We start from the raw sequence: 14,779 nt of genomic DNA, 5'->3' as shown, positions 1-14,779 counted from the left end.
TTTTGTTTGTCATCTTTTTGCAGAAAAATATTCTCTTCTTTACTCTTGTTGGGACTCCCTATTTTTAAAGGATTCCTTAGAAGAAAATATTTTCATCCTGTACTAAAAGTCTCATTATCTTATAGCATTTTACTGAAAGAGTTTTACCTGGTATTTATGCCTTTTTACACTGAGACTGGTGAGCTGCAGGTTTCAGGGAAAGCCATGAGAACAGCCTTAAAACAAACTCCACTATTTTTCTTTAGCAGAATGAGAAGAATATTAGGTAAATTAAAAATGTTGCACTTCAGAGAGCTTCTATGGATGTTGGTAATCTGATGCTGTGGACTTCCAGTAACATGGTACTAGGGATATCTTTAATTACCTCTGAATGAGAGACAAAGTGTTTTATATCATCTGTTCTAACTGTATTTGACAGTTGGCAATCAGGGGAAAACTAACTCAAAATGCATTAAATTCACCAAAGTATGCATTCTCTTCCTGCTATTTGTTAATCACCATTTCTTTTTCCAAGTTGCTTCAAAATAGGAGAAGGAATGACACCTGAATGGAGTCTGAGGGAAAACACAGAAACAGCCACCTTAAATCTCAGATAATATTCCTGTAGAAATCTGGTGCTTTTCATAGATAAATCAATTAAACATTCTGCATCATTCACTGTGCAAATGGTTGTATTGAACTACTCTGTATTACATTGTGGTTTTGAGCATTATCTGAGATGAGAGGGAAACTGGCTCCCAAACTATTGCATACTATCTCAGCTAAAGAATGAGGCTGTTTTTTCTCCAGTGCTGCTTCATAAAGCAAAATATGGTAGGCAGCAATAAATTGAGTCAAAACAGTTAAAGAGAAAATAATCACGTTCTGTACTGCATCCAAACATCTTTGATTGCTTTATGTCTGTCTTATTCAGGGTAATATGTTTCTTTCTGCTATAAGGCGTGGAAGAAGTCAAACAGAAATACCAGCTCTATCCAGATGATTAAGTTTGACGAGGGAACAGAAGGTGTTCAGTGTTCTGTTTTTCTTCTTGGGAATAGCAGAATTCCCTCTGTATGGCACATTAGTATTGGATCCTTCATTTGTTTTGTTTTGTTCATCTGGGATGGGGCAGAAGGGGGAATAGAGGAACCAAGGTAGCCAGGTAGATGTGGAGACATCAGTACTGTATTTGATAATATTTTTTACAAGGTACATTTACAATTGTTTTCCTCTTTGTCTCTGATAAACTCCCAAGTTTTCTAGGCATGTGTACTTACAGATAGACCAAAGATGTCCAGATATCCAAAGATATGATGAAAAAGAAAAACTTTTTCTTACAGGAGTTGCCACTATCATGAGGAAATTGATATTAAGATGCACTTTTCTGGAAGTATGCTACCTAAGTCCTTGAAAAATTCACTGCACTGTATAAGGGTTTTGGTGCCAATTGATATCAAGAGTCACAAAACTTTTTCTATTTTTCAGTCTAAAGATTCACCATATATAACTTTGTTTTTTAATAGATTCATGTAATTTCTTACATATCAGCATAGTCTTTTTCAAAATACTTCCAATAAAGTATCCTCAGTAAAGCTGAAATAGGAAGGCTCAAATCTAAGTTACAGTTGCCAATTTACGGCAGCTTGGTTGCAAAGTAATCTGGATGAAAAGGGAAACTGTTTAGCAATATTAGTTGCTCTCTGCAGGTTGTCATCTGAATGGTGCAATATCAGTATCACTAAAGAATCCTGTTCTTGCTCTCTCTCTCTTTCTGCTTCAGATCACTTACTTGAAGGGAGTCATCTAGAAATTTTAGAGCTCTCAAAGAACTTCCGTTCTCATCCAGTATTTTCTGAAGAAATGGATTAAAGTGGTTTCACTAAACCTTAAGAGAAGTTGATGAAAAAAAAATGGATGGAACTGGGCCAAGTTAGAGGTAGGGACATGGGTGCATAAGGGGGGGGGGGGGGGGAGGGGCAATAGAGTGTCCAAAACTAAAACCCCAAAACTAAATGCTGGTAAGAAAAGGGCTGCAGAATGCCTGCTCAATGTCCTTCTCTATACTTGGACTCATTATTCAAGTCAATAACCACTCCTTTCTGACAAGTAGCTGTGAAACCCATAAAGTCAAGAACTTTCAAGTTATGAATGCTGGGTTTATAGTTGAACCATATGCAATTAATTTAGGACCTTTAAGCATACACATTATCATGCATCTGGTTAATTATATGCTTAGAGAGGGTCTCCTTCCTACTTTCCACAAAACATTTGCTGGCTCAATGTATGAGGTAGATTTACTTTAGGGCTGTATATAGAGATGGCAACTCATTGTAAGTGAAGCAGAGGACTCCAAGACGACTGTGTTTGTGACATGGCTAATTGGGTTTCAGCTCTGCCTCTGCCCCAGAATTCCTCTATGGTGCTGGAAAAATGATGTAGACATAAAGATTCTAAAGCATAACTCCTCGCTCAGTGTTGCTTTTTTCTGAGGGACTCATAATCAAGAACTACAGGTTTAAAAACTTAAGTTGGGAGCACTTATATCTGTAGCTGGGACCAGCTGGGAACTGTGGTCTGAAGGTGAAAAGTGCAATAAAACATGAAGTAATCTGAAAGATCAGGCATAGGCTTCTCAAATTTGGTTGCCCAAAAGGAGCTGTCACTTTTGTTCATTCTTGTCTTAATCTTTGTGCTTCTGGTCTCAATGTGTCAGAGATATGAAAGAAAATGTGCTCAGTCAGTTGTAAACAATGAAGTAGACAAAAACTTTCATTTGAGTATATATATGCCCTTAACTTTCAAGTATGTTTACTTGAAATACGGTTACATCTGCTGTATTATATTAAACTGGTCTTCACTGGTGACAACAGAATGAAGTATTTTTAAGGATAGCTTAAGGAGAACAGGAAGCTTGCTTGTGGGTCGTTAGGGAATTTAGGGCAAGGAATTGTGTTTTTTTTTTCCCTGCTTCTTCCCCATGAATACAAGGGGAAGAATACAATGGAATTACATAGGGATTTTCCCTGGGAAACACTGAAGGGTGCTGTGGGCAGCAGAGGTCTAAGTACTGTTGCTCTTAGTTTCCAAAGCCAGGGATGAGATACATAATTGTCCAAAAGACAATGGAAAGGCACAGAATGGGAACCTGTCTGATGTAGGTTACGGATGTGTTTTGGGATAGTGCGTGGTTGTAATAAACAATGGCCTCTCCATACTGATGGTTGTCTGGTTTTGTTCATTAGTGCTTTGCTTCTCTCTCCACCAGCTTGCACAGTGCTCGCAAAGAAACTACTCAGAAACATGTCAGTTCAGTGAAAAGGCACTTTATATTTTGTTTAACTGCCTTGAAAAACTATTCTGTACCAACTGCACCGGTTGAAATAAAGCAAAGAAAGTGTGGGGAAACCTCAGTTCTCCCTCTGGTAAAACAAATGGAAATAGGTACTCATCTCTCTATCTAATTCTTTGAAAGTTCAATATTACACCTCCTGGACAATGTGTTCATTTGCCTTTGCAAGGATGAACTACCTGCCAGAATTCCCAGGGTGGAGTGCTTTCTGTTGTTGACCAGTAGCAAGCATCAGCAAAGAAGTAATAGGCTAGTACATTTATAATAATATATTTGATTTAACTACATCTTGCTTATTTAAAGTATTTATTAATTATATTTCAAATACTTCTTCTGACTTGCTAACTTGTTTTTAATTAAATCCTTGTTAAGTTGATTGACTTAATTGAAATAAATGCAACACCCTGATGAGAACTGGGTTATTTTGAATCTAGTTAACCTTCAGAAGAAAGTGGTTTTTCTTCTTCAGTGTAATTACCATTGGGATTAGCTTATTATGCACATTATAAGTGACCTTTTGTGTTGTCCAAGGTACATAAATATGCAGAGGTATTTGCTGCATGAGCATAAAGTATACAAGTTTTAATATAAGGTACAAACTTGCTGTTTGTTTTGTCTTTTGGGACCCTTTTTTTCTCAGACAGACTTGCTATTTTTATTATGAAAGTTCTGAAAGACATGAGTCAGGAGAGAGGCCCTCATGTCAGGTGCTATGCAAAACCTTGGAAAGCATAAATGGATTCAGCTACTCAATCAGGCTTTATTTCTGACTGTAACTGGTTTTTCCTAGGCTGCCTCTGTATGTCCTTGTGCTGCTACATCTTGAATAAAAATGAAGCTTCAAAATTGTAGTTCCTCTCTTTCTTCCTCCATCAGACTTGTCAATTCTCTTTAAAAAAGCATGATGAAAAGCCCTAGTGATTGCTGTGTAGGCCTCAAGTGCAGAATCATTCCAATCAAGGCTTCACTTTGTTTTTCAAGGCCCATTCATTGGGAATACTTCTGTTAATTGTATTTAATCTGTCCTCATACTTCATTTAAATGCTGACATGGGATACAGAACTGCTGTGTTTTAATGAGTGTGATAACGACTTGAGACATAGCATACATGTAGTAGGAATAGAGATGAAAAATATAATTATGCTTTACTTGACAATATCTGTGTAATATAAAGCATATAGATACCATCACAATTTAGATAGCATCAAAATGTAAAGACTCCTGGCTTTGCATCATGAATAAGTCATATGTAGTGTTCCTGAATATGTCACACAATTGCTCTGTGCATTGTTTTCATCAGTTATAAAACAGGGAATAGGCATTCTTATTTACCTCTGCAAAGTAAGTCAATTTTTAAACTTACATGTAAATATCTTTCTTCCTGTTATTATGGCAGTGTGACGTTAAGTACTAAAGGTAGAAACCAAAGGGGTCTCCACTGAGTTTTGTTAGGACCAGTATCATCATGACCCATTTGTCATCAACATCTGAGAAAGGACAGTCTGATTCTTCTTAGTTTATGAGTCCTTATAATCAAAAATCCCTGCAATAGTATTTTTATAGTCTGCAGAATAGTTCCAGTGTAAATTCTGTAACCACTTTCTTCAGCATGCCTGGAGACCTTCCTCAAAATGCAGAATAATATCCTGCAATACATGCATTATTTTCTCAATACAGGTTTAAAATTAACAGTCAAATTGAGTCCCCTTTAGAGGCAAAATTTATGTTTTATGTAATGTATCTATTCCAAGCCTTTCCTTTGTTAGGTTCGAGGTTGTATAAACTACTGTGCTTACTGCATCTTCCTGATGAGAAAAATACTGTTTGTGCATATTTAAGGTTCAGAATACATTCATTTGTGATGGTAATGGAACGCTGATTCAGGCCATGTGCTGGGGTAGTGAAAAATGTTTCATTCATTTGGTCCAGATGCAGACTGTAGATGAGGGAAGGGAGATCAAACTAGATTCAATATAAAACATCTTTGCATGTGCTTTTCCTCAAATTCAAAAGCAAGAATTGTAGGAGGTAATATTTTCCTTTTGTATTTTAACAGCACAGTAATGGTCCCACACACACTAGAAATCACTGCTATTGTCACCTGTCTCTGCTAATCAGGCTTTCAGTGTGAGCTAGTATTAAGTTGTTAAGATATCATTCAAAGCCAGATAAAAAAGATATTAGGTGCTGATTAGCTTATGGAATGACTAAGTCCATAAGTGTTAGTTTGTCTTCAAGAAGGATTTAATAATATAAAAGTCAAAACTGAGAATTTCACAATGCAAGAAATCACGCTTTTTTTTTCTTCAGTAGTCTGTGGCAAATATTTTCAACAATCTGACCCTGTACCTCCCAAGTGAATGACTGGTGTCTTCCTCTTTTACTTAACCCATTACATTCCTGAGGTTTTTTTTTTTCAATATATTGCAAACAAGCATTTAAAAAGGCAAAATAAAGACCTTTCTGTTGTTTGATATGGATTGTGATGATGCAAATCTAACAGCAATCCAAGTCACCAGTTATTTATGTCCATAAGATACCAGTGCAGAATTCCAAACAGGAAATAAAAATTAATACAAATCCTACAGTACAAGCAGCAGAAAAGGCAGAGGCATCTGAAGAGCCAGATGAGGACAATGTGCTGCCTCACATTGAGACAAACAACTGTCATGTAAAAACTTCAAATTCTGACTCTGAACTTGCTTACCATGGTGATTTCCTGGGATTTATAAACTTACATTGACTAGAGGTTGTACCACGTTAAAGGTGTTTTATGTAAATATGACAGAGTTGAGGCCAGGGAACCCAAACACATGTACCAAAATCTGTCTCTGGTGGCTCATATATGAGCATGTCTTGGTGTTCATCTTAAGTTTAATTGTTTAAAATACAGAGCCCTTGGATAATTTTTTAACCAAATTCATCTTTTTTTCTGTTAGCCTTTGCTACAACCCTTGCTGTTTGAATGCCTTAGAGGAGATAGCTGATAACTGCCTCTGGTTTCCTGACCCAATCTTAATGGTCAGATAGATGGCAAAAGTGTGCTTTACCACATGGGTTGGCTGCTTATACTTAGCTTTAAAAGGTTGAAAACATCCTGTTATTTTTACCTCATGTTTGCAATACCAGACTCTCTTTTTCCTCTGAGTTTTTGCTTTCTTGTTTTTTACTTGAAGATTTTCAGCTCTTTTGAAAGACTGAAAAGTTTGCACTTGTTCAGAGCTTCTGAGTTCTACTGTAAATGCTCAGTCACCAGTAGTGACTGAAAAGTATTGTCACTTAACTGCTCTTGGAAAGGCTGCCTTGTGACTTGATTGGGGACCATTTCAGCTGCCTCTAGGTGATACCTGCCCCAACACTTGTAGGAGTCACCTGTGCCACCCATGCCACCTCACTCTTAAGTGAGGTCAGTACTGAATGGTATGGCTAAGTGATAAGGTTCCTTCTGGGTAAGGGATGTGTTTCACAGTTGGTTTGAAAACTCCCACTACATCTGACTGGGCAGTAATATGACCTCTGAGTTTCTGTGGCTGTCAGTCTAATGCTGTAAATTTATATTAAGTGTTCTTTCAAAAGTCAATGATGTAATTTAATAAAATACACTTTATAATACTTTTTTAATATTGCATTAAGTGATGGCAAATTATATTGTTAAGAAAAAAATAGACTCGTCAAATCTAAAAGGTAAAGTAGGAATAAAAAGGATGAAGCTACTACAAATTTTTCCTATTTTTATGCCTCTCAGTTCTCAGATGAATATATATGACTACTGTTGTACCAATAGAGAAATATTATTATTTTAATTCCTCTGATGTAAGTAATCAATTAAAATATTACACATGTCATTTTGTCCTTGGTCTCTCTAGAAGGCTCTTACTTTAGTTTTCTTGCTCCTTAATAACTTGGTTCTACTTGGTTGAAGCTTTGAAGAGATGAAATTTCCTTTCTCTGGCAAAGAATAAGATCAAAGTTACATTAGCTTGAGGCGTTGATATTTTCTTAATTGGAGCAAGTTTTGTTCTCCTCCTTGGAACTCTCACGTAGAAATTAAGGTACAGCTTTCTTTTCCAATCCTCTGTTGTTCTTTCTCACCCAGATGATCAATTGCGAACCTTATTTGTGAGGCTTTGGACCCTGTGCTTTTAGAATGTGGTCTCATCTTTTTCTTCTGTAAAATTTTCTATCAAGAGTCTCTGGGGAGGAAGCAGAGACTCCTCTTTTCCCATCATAATGCTAGAATTTGTGCTATTGTGGTTTTCATTTAGAAAAAAAAGTCTCCTCTACTTAGGCTTATTCATCTGGGAAATGTTGCTGGAGAATGTTACATTGTATTTTTCTCTTCCATTTATTCTTTAATTAAGCAGATTCAACCTACTCATAATTTATGTACACTCTATGTCTAATAGGCTAAAAATTAACCTATAATATTCCTATTCTGTCAGGATCTCCTCTTTAAGTTACGATGTCTGCCAATTATTTTTTTCATATCTGAAGTATACTATCTACCAGTTGGTAGCCACAGGCAGAATGTGCGTATTTGTTCTGAACTCACATCAAATTGAAAATCTTATGATTTCGATGCACTTCAAGTACTTTGATTAAAAGAGTCGATGCACAATCAGGTTTGTCCATGGTTGTTTCTTTGATGAACATGCTGAAACATTGAGTTGTGATTTACCAAAGGCTGGTGTAGTCAGATAGCAACCTTTAAAATAAAGGGTACATTCTGTCCTAGAGTTTCTGTGTGGTGTTGGGCAGGTGAATTAACATTTCTGTGTCCAAAGTCTGCTTCTCTAAAGGGGGAACCAGAGTCTTCATTATTCTCTTGTTTGCTGAGAATGGATATTCTTAATGACTAAGACTCTCATGCAGTCTGTAGTACAGTTGTTCTCCATCTTAGCTGGAGTATATAGGCCAACAAAAGTTTTAATTTACAGTATGTAAGTAATACCTGTTATGGTCTTGTCAAACAGAGACCTCTAGAAATGCTACCAAATGCTGTATCTCAATGTCTTACAATACCCACAGGATAGCTAAGACACTGTTTATCTTGGCTCTGAGGTAATGTACTGGGCATGCATTTCCAATTGTATGGATGCCCAAGTTGTCTTAGTGGTGGGGACATTCCCATCTTATTCAACTGTAGCATATTTTATTCATTATAGAGGTGACTTAGTGACCTTTGTTGTGAACTTCATCTCCTACCTGTCAGCACAGTGGCAATAAGGTGTCTGTTAAAAAGTTGATGATGCATTTTGCTGATGTTAACTGGTCTCCCTTTTCTCAAATACCAAAAATGATCACTTTATTTTTGTTTTGTGGAGAGGAAAATATCACTATTTGAACTACATTATTCTGCACTGAACATGCTTTGCCCATTTAGTGTTATGCTCGTTGGGGGAGAGGTCCTTCATTGCTCAGTATGTTATCTATTGCTATAACAGTGCATACAGAAATAAGAGGGACTACAGCAGATCTGTGTGTCTGTTATTAAAAAAAAATCCCTCTATTTCTGAGGAGCCTGGAATACTTCATTTCAGTAGGACTTACCAGTGATGGCAAGGGCTTAAAACAGTAAAGATCACAACAAAATAACTGCCATTTTGTCTAGACCCTGTTGAGCATTCTTTTAGGTCAGCTTTCAAGCATGTATTATTTTAGTTCCAACGGGTATTTATTAAACATGTAGATGTTGGGATGTCTTAGGATCAAAACTGCTACATAAAACCAAAGACAAAAATGTGTTGTTGGAATGATTTGAGTTTATACAGGAAATAAATATTTTTCCCTGTCTTTCATTCCAGTGTCTGATTTACTCTGTTTTCCTTTTAGATCCTTTTTAACCTTAACTTAAAAAACATGTATCTATAAGTCTCATTAATGTGAAATTAGCTACATTTTCCCTCTCTGTGAATAAGACACAGACACTCTTAGATGCTGCTGCCTTTGACAACTTCTGTGAGCCAAGACCTGCTTGCAGAGGTTAAAAGCAAAGCATAAGGACAAGACACTGAGAAAAGTTGCCATGATCATTCACTTCTCAATGAAGACTGTTAGGCAGAAATATTCTTTGAGAGATAGAACTGAAACACTGATGTTTGGTCATGTAAACCTAGATAGGGTATAAGTACAATAAGGATCAATTCAGTATCAGCAGGAAAGTGGATTAGATTCGTTTTGGCTTTGGCTTGGTGAGAAAGTAAAAGCACTGTTAGCAAAGAAGTCAGCAAACACATGGATTTTAAGTAATTTTCCCTCAGAATGATAGGTGATAGCCTCAAAAGGCTCTATTATTACTAATTTTCATTAAAATGGGAAAGAATGAGAACTGAAAGATCTTAATGCTTATACTGATTTTTTTTAAAAAAATGTGTCAGCTCAAACATAGCTCTGTTAAATTCTGGACCCAGTGAATAGATTAAAAATTTTTAATTATGAAATTCAACACTTTCTCTCCCTCTGGTTTTCCAAAGTGAGCATTTTAATCACCCAGTTACATAGACAGGTCACTCTTTCAAAGGAGAAACCCATGATTCAGATAAAAGGAAAAACAGAATAAAACTGACATTGTATTTACTGATTTAGCTAAGTGTCTATATGAGCAGGCGGCTTATGAGAGAAAAGTGCAAATCAGATGGATAGAGGCCTTTTAGTTCAAGAGTTTCTGAGCAGCCTAGGTATGTTTGAAACCAAAGGTGATAGTTTATTAACGCAGCATGATCTCTGTTCTTGAGTCTACAATTTGATCTCACAGTTGTACTTCTTTCATAGCTCTGAATTATAATGAAACAAAATGAGGTCAAATTGGTTTGGGTTTTTTCATGGGCCACATGACACTGTTTAGTGCAGTTTGAGTGGGAAGAGGATCATGAATGCTCTAGGTGCGCAGTTACCATTGAACCAGGCATGGGATTACTGGGGCTTGGGGTTTTTTGGTGGTTTGCTTTTGTTTGTTTCTGCATTGTGGTTTTTTAGAGACAATTCAAATAGTCTGAGCTTTCAACATTTTTCACTAGGAAGTAAGTTTTACAGATATCAAGTAATTCTTTTGTTTCCTTCCTATATCTCTCAGAGGTTTTTAGCTTTCTTCTGTTTAGAGCAGCATGTAGAGTACTCTCTCTAGGAAGGGGGTTCCCTGATGGAAGGGGCCATAGGGAAGGTGTCATCTTATTGCAGCCAAATTCAAAACTGAGGCATCCTAATTTCAAAAGTACTATGTTGGAGAGTTGAATACAATACCTAAAAACATAGCCAAAAATGAAGTTTCTTTCTTTTATTTTTTCAAGTCAAAGGTGTCAGGAAGAAGTTGACACTGGAATTTAAGTTTCAAATGAGCCCTAAATTCTGGCTCTTGTTTATAGAAGGACATCAAATCTCAGTGAATCAAAATAGTTTAGTGTAGTGCAGTTCTGAATACAGTATGGTCAGACTCTTCAGTGAGGATGTCTTTTACCTGGAGGATATAATCTTAGAGAATAAGGATTTCCCTTCCTATAGCCTTTCAGAAGCACCACTGCTAATAAGCATTTAAGGACACCTGAAGGTGTTCAAGGTGTGTATCTGAAAGAAGACTTTTGAACATTACACAGTTGTGTATACATTATATTCAAGAAAATTCTCTGGGTTTAGTTTAATCTAAATTCAATTATATAGCAATATTTTAGGTAATTGTTAATTTTTTACAGTGAGGCTTTATAGCCAAACTGCATTTAATTTGTTGTACAGTGTTGTACAGTACTTGGAGATTTCAGGAAAATAAATGCAAAACCATCTAACTACAAGTAAAATATGAATAACATTCAATTTAATACTCTAATTCTTTACTTATTACTTATTTTTATAGTGCAAGATGAAAAGTTGTGGAAAGGTTCAATGTTTCTTTTGCTTTTATATTAGAAATAAATGTTAGTCCACTAATTTTATGAGACTGTGTGTCCCTTTAGAAAAATATTAGTAGTTTTCCCAGAATAGAATGCGCCTGAGATTGTCTGTCCCTTAATGCTAGGACAAGCTATTGCACAGCTGGAACAGTGTCAGAAGGTCAAGACTAAGGAGCCACAGCTATCAAGATAGATTTATCTAGGTCATTTGCTATCAGTCAGCTGTCTGTTTACAGCTGTGCACCAGGGAAGTCATACTACTTCTATTAGGTTATGTTTATTCAAGCAGCTGATTGCATTATGAAAATCACATTTAGAAGAATTTAAAAGTACCCAGGAAAATAGACAGCTGTATAGAGGAGGCATTTATGTGTAACATACATTGAAATCTGTCATAATTAGAATGTTTTTTTCATGTCAAAGTTATTAAATGTCAAACAAATAAACATTCGCTTATCAAGAAAATCTATTTCTACCTTATTTTTCTCTGGGAAAGAAAGCACATTTTGTGAAAGAGATGGAAATTTGATTCTACTTTCTTGTGCAGGTTGTACACTTCTCTAGGGTCATTACAGTGTCTTTAACTATCTTTTTTCTGATAACTGTTAGAAGACAAAGAAGTGGGTCAGGAATTCAGGCTCAATAAGTAGCAATGATGCAGCAGTAAATGTCAAAGGCAACTAATGCTTCTTTCTGCAATCACACTGCTGTGAAATAAGTGTTTGCCAGGTTTTATTTATGTTTCCCAGAAACAAAGCGAGCTCTAATGCCTCACATTGTGACACTTTTTCCAGTAGTCTGGTACTCTCCTACAAGATGCATGAGATTTAAGCTAGGCTCAAACCACCTGTTTAATGAAATTTCGAAATTCAAAACTCACATCTCATTTTAAGCTCTTGCTTCAGCACCCTCAACTCTTCCCACCAAAGAAACAAATGCTCTAAGGGGGTCCAAAGCCAAGGAGTTCTGAATATTTTTACAGGAGTATCACTGTTAGCTGATGTCACACTGCTACAGATAATTACACTGCATTTCAGATTGGCTTTTGGCTGGTTATGCCTTTCAGGTGTCTTTGCCTATAGACTCTGGACGGTTGCTTACTGTCTGTGAACTTTTCTGTCTAATTTTTAATTTTTTATACTTTTGACTTCTTTAATATCTTAAGAGAATGAGTTCCTCAGTATACATGCACAATCTGTGCAATTTTTTTTCCTTTGGTTAATTTTAAACCTTCTGTTTTGGTCATAAAACAGCATCAAATTTTTGAGTTATAGTAGGGAATAATGGCTCTTTTTCCATCTTTTATGTATTCCCCATGGCATGTTGAGCTTATGTAGAGCCACAAAAATAGTTTATGACCTTCTGAACATTACAGAATTGAGTTTAGAAATATATATGCACTGATTGCCTCATCTGCTCATATATTGGTATATCCTAGTACTTTATATCTTAACAAAAAAAAAAAAGTATGATGTTACAGAGAAAACATATTCCAGAAGAGCGTTTCAAATAAGATTCCTAGAATCTCAAATGTATTCCCAATTTTATTGGTCATTTGAAGTTTTACCTCCAGCAAGCTATTTTATTTTTCTGTGCCAGTGCTTCTTATCTGGTCCATTGCGTGCCTTGCCTTTATCAACTTTCAAAAAGCAGCATTTTATTGTATCTATTGACACGGATTATATCAAAATAATCTTTTAGTTCAGTCTAATGTGTCTGCACAAACAGCAATAATGATGGCTTTCAGGAAAATGTGTGAAGAAAATTCTTTCTGCCAAGCAAAGTTGTTACAAAGGTTCTGCAAGGGTATATGACGTTATGTGTGACACCCTTTGCTTAGAGTCAAGAAGGAGATGTACAGCTTAGAAATCTATCTTAATTGTGTCCGATGGCTATAATTTGCTGATATCACTTGTAATTCTTGTCTGTTTGCAACTTTCAGGAAAATTTAACCTTGAGCCTGCAAGTTGCCAGTATGCAAATCCTGCATGTTCTGTATAATCACAGCTCCCTGATGCCTTCTCAGCTCCCTCTTCTCTTTACTCTCTTATTTCACGTGTTGAAACAGCTTTAATTGATCATTTTTCAGTCCTGTGGTCCAAAGGCCTCAGGGGTTTGTCGACTAAAGTGCTTGAAAGTGACAAGAAAACATGAAATCATATATTTATATAGCTCTGTCTGTATGTGACATTTTAAAAGATATTGAGACATTAGCTTAAAATTTTTGAAGAGCTGTGAAAAGCTGCTGAGAACAACATTTTCAGGTTGTAAAACTCATTATAAACAGCATCTCAGCTACCTCGTGGCTGACTGGGGAGTCATTCCTCTTCCTTAACTCAGCAGTAATGCTGAGAGGAAGAGAAGGATGACTTTTTACCTGCTATTACATGCTGTGAGCAACTGGAGGGAGCAGGAGTGAAAGTATTGGCTGCACCTCACTGTCTGTTGAGAGGAGGAGTGACTGAGAAAATAGGGTGAATCCTATGCAGCACTGAAGAAGGGAAATGCAACAGGCTCATCCCAGTCAACCTCACTGGGCAGGTGGGGAAGAGCTGATGCAGACGTAATGGAGTTCTTGATCTGTGCTTCTCTTAGGGAAGATCTTAGGAAAGTACTTGCTTATGTTGTCCGTTCTTAGTAGCTACTGGTAGTTTCAAGTGCACTCAAGTATACATTTGAATTTGAGATGTGATAAATATGGGAATATACAGTGCCAGAAGAGGTCTGGAATCAGTCAATGATGGCTTTAGAACAGTGCAGGCGCAGTCCATGCTAAGCTGGGTTTGCAGCACTTCCAAACTTGTTACTATTCTGACAGACTTCAAAATAGATCCTTCACATTTGCAGGGTGAAAAGGGTGTAAAATCTGAGAATGAGTGAAAGAAAAACAAAATGTGTGAAATAGGGAAAGAATGTTCTCCAGAATGCATATTTCATTTAGAAATATGTACTTAATTAAACAAGAGAATTCTGTTAGGTATAAAGACTTGATCCATTTCCTTACTAGATGCTAGCTTTAGTTACATATTAGCAGAAGATGTGTTCTTTATTTAGGTACTGGAAATTTTCATTAAATTGTACTGTAAAGTACCATATAGATGGAGCTTTTCAGGGCTTCCATTCACCACTGTCCTTAGACTGAAGTGACTCATTTGGTGTTGGGAGACAGTTACCAGTTCTGCATCTATTAAAGCACTTCCTAAGCAGTAGTATGCACTCAGATAATCTTAAAGGAGATCAAACCAGAAAGTTTGAAATTTATATTTATGATAGAATGAACCTTTACAGTAACAAATATATATATAACTTATTACCTAAAGAGCTTTTTTTTGTGGTTGGAAACCTCTGCAATTTTTTTGTTTGTTTGTTTGAAAGAGAGATTTACATATTTTAGTTATAACAAAACCCAACTCAATCAAAGCTAGAAGATTCAATGATAGAGATTGTAGGTGCATCAGTTTTAAACAAGTAGTGCTCCTTTTCTGCCCATAGTCATTGCAACCCACAGTTCAGGCTGGATATCAGGCTTATATCTCAATTTGTGTTTTTTCTCTAATATGGTTCTCTG

General features: G+C 36.3%; 1 protein-coding gene across 7 annotated transcripts in view; it reads left to right on the top strand.

The window, feature by feature from the left end:
- Positions 1 to 14,779, top strand: part of DLGAP1 (DLG associated protein 1) — a 414,143-nt gene that overhangs the window by 58,155 nt on the left and 341,209 nt on the right. For 2 of the 7 annotated variants that reach the window (XM_064656104.1, XM_064656086.1), the window contains exon 2: positions 1,763 to 1,918. The exons of the other annotated variants lie outside the window; for them this stretch is intronic. The gene's annotated coding sequence lies outside the window, so the exon portion shown is untranslated. The remainder of the gene's footprint in view (positions 1 to 1,762; positions 1,919 to 14,779) is intronic. 7 annotated transcript variants of the gene reach the window in all.

Source organism: Pseudopipra pipra, chromosome 1 (genome assembly GCF_036250125.1).
Source record: "Pseudopipra pipra isolate bDixPip1 chromosome 1, bDixPip1.hap1, whole genome shotgun sequence".
In the NCBI taxonomy this organism is placed as follows: Eukaryota; Metazoa; Chordata; class Aves; order Passeriformes; family Pipridae; genus Pseudopipra; species Pseudopipra pipra.
The sequence above is the reverse complement of the archived record's forward strand: the minus strand, read 5'-3'. Positions and strand labels throughout refer to the sequence as shown.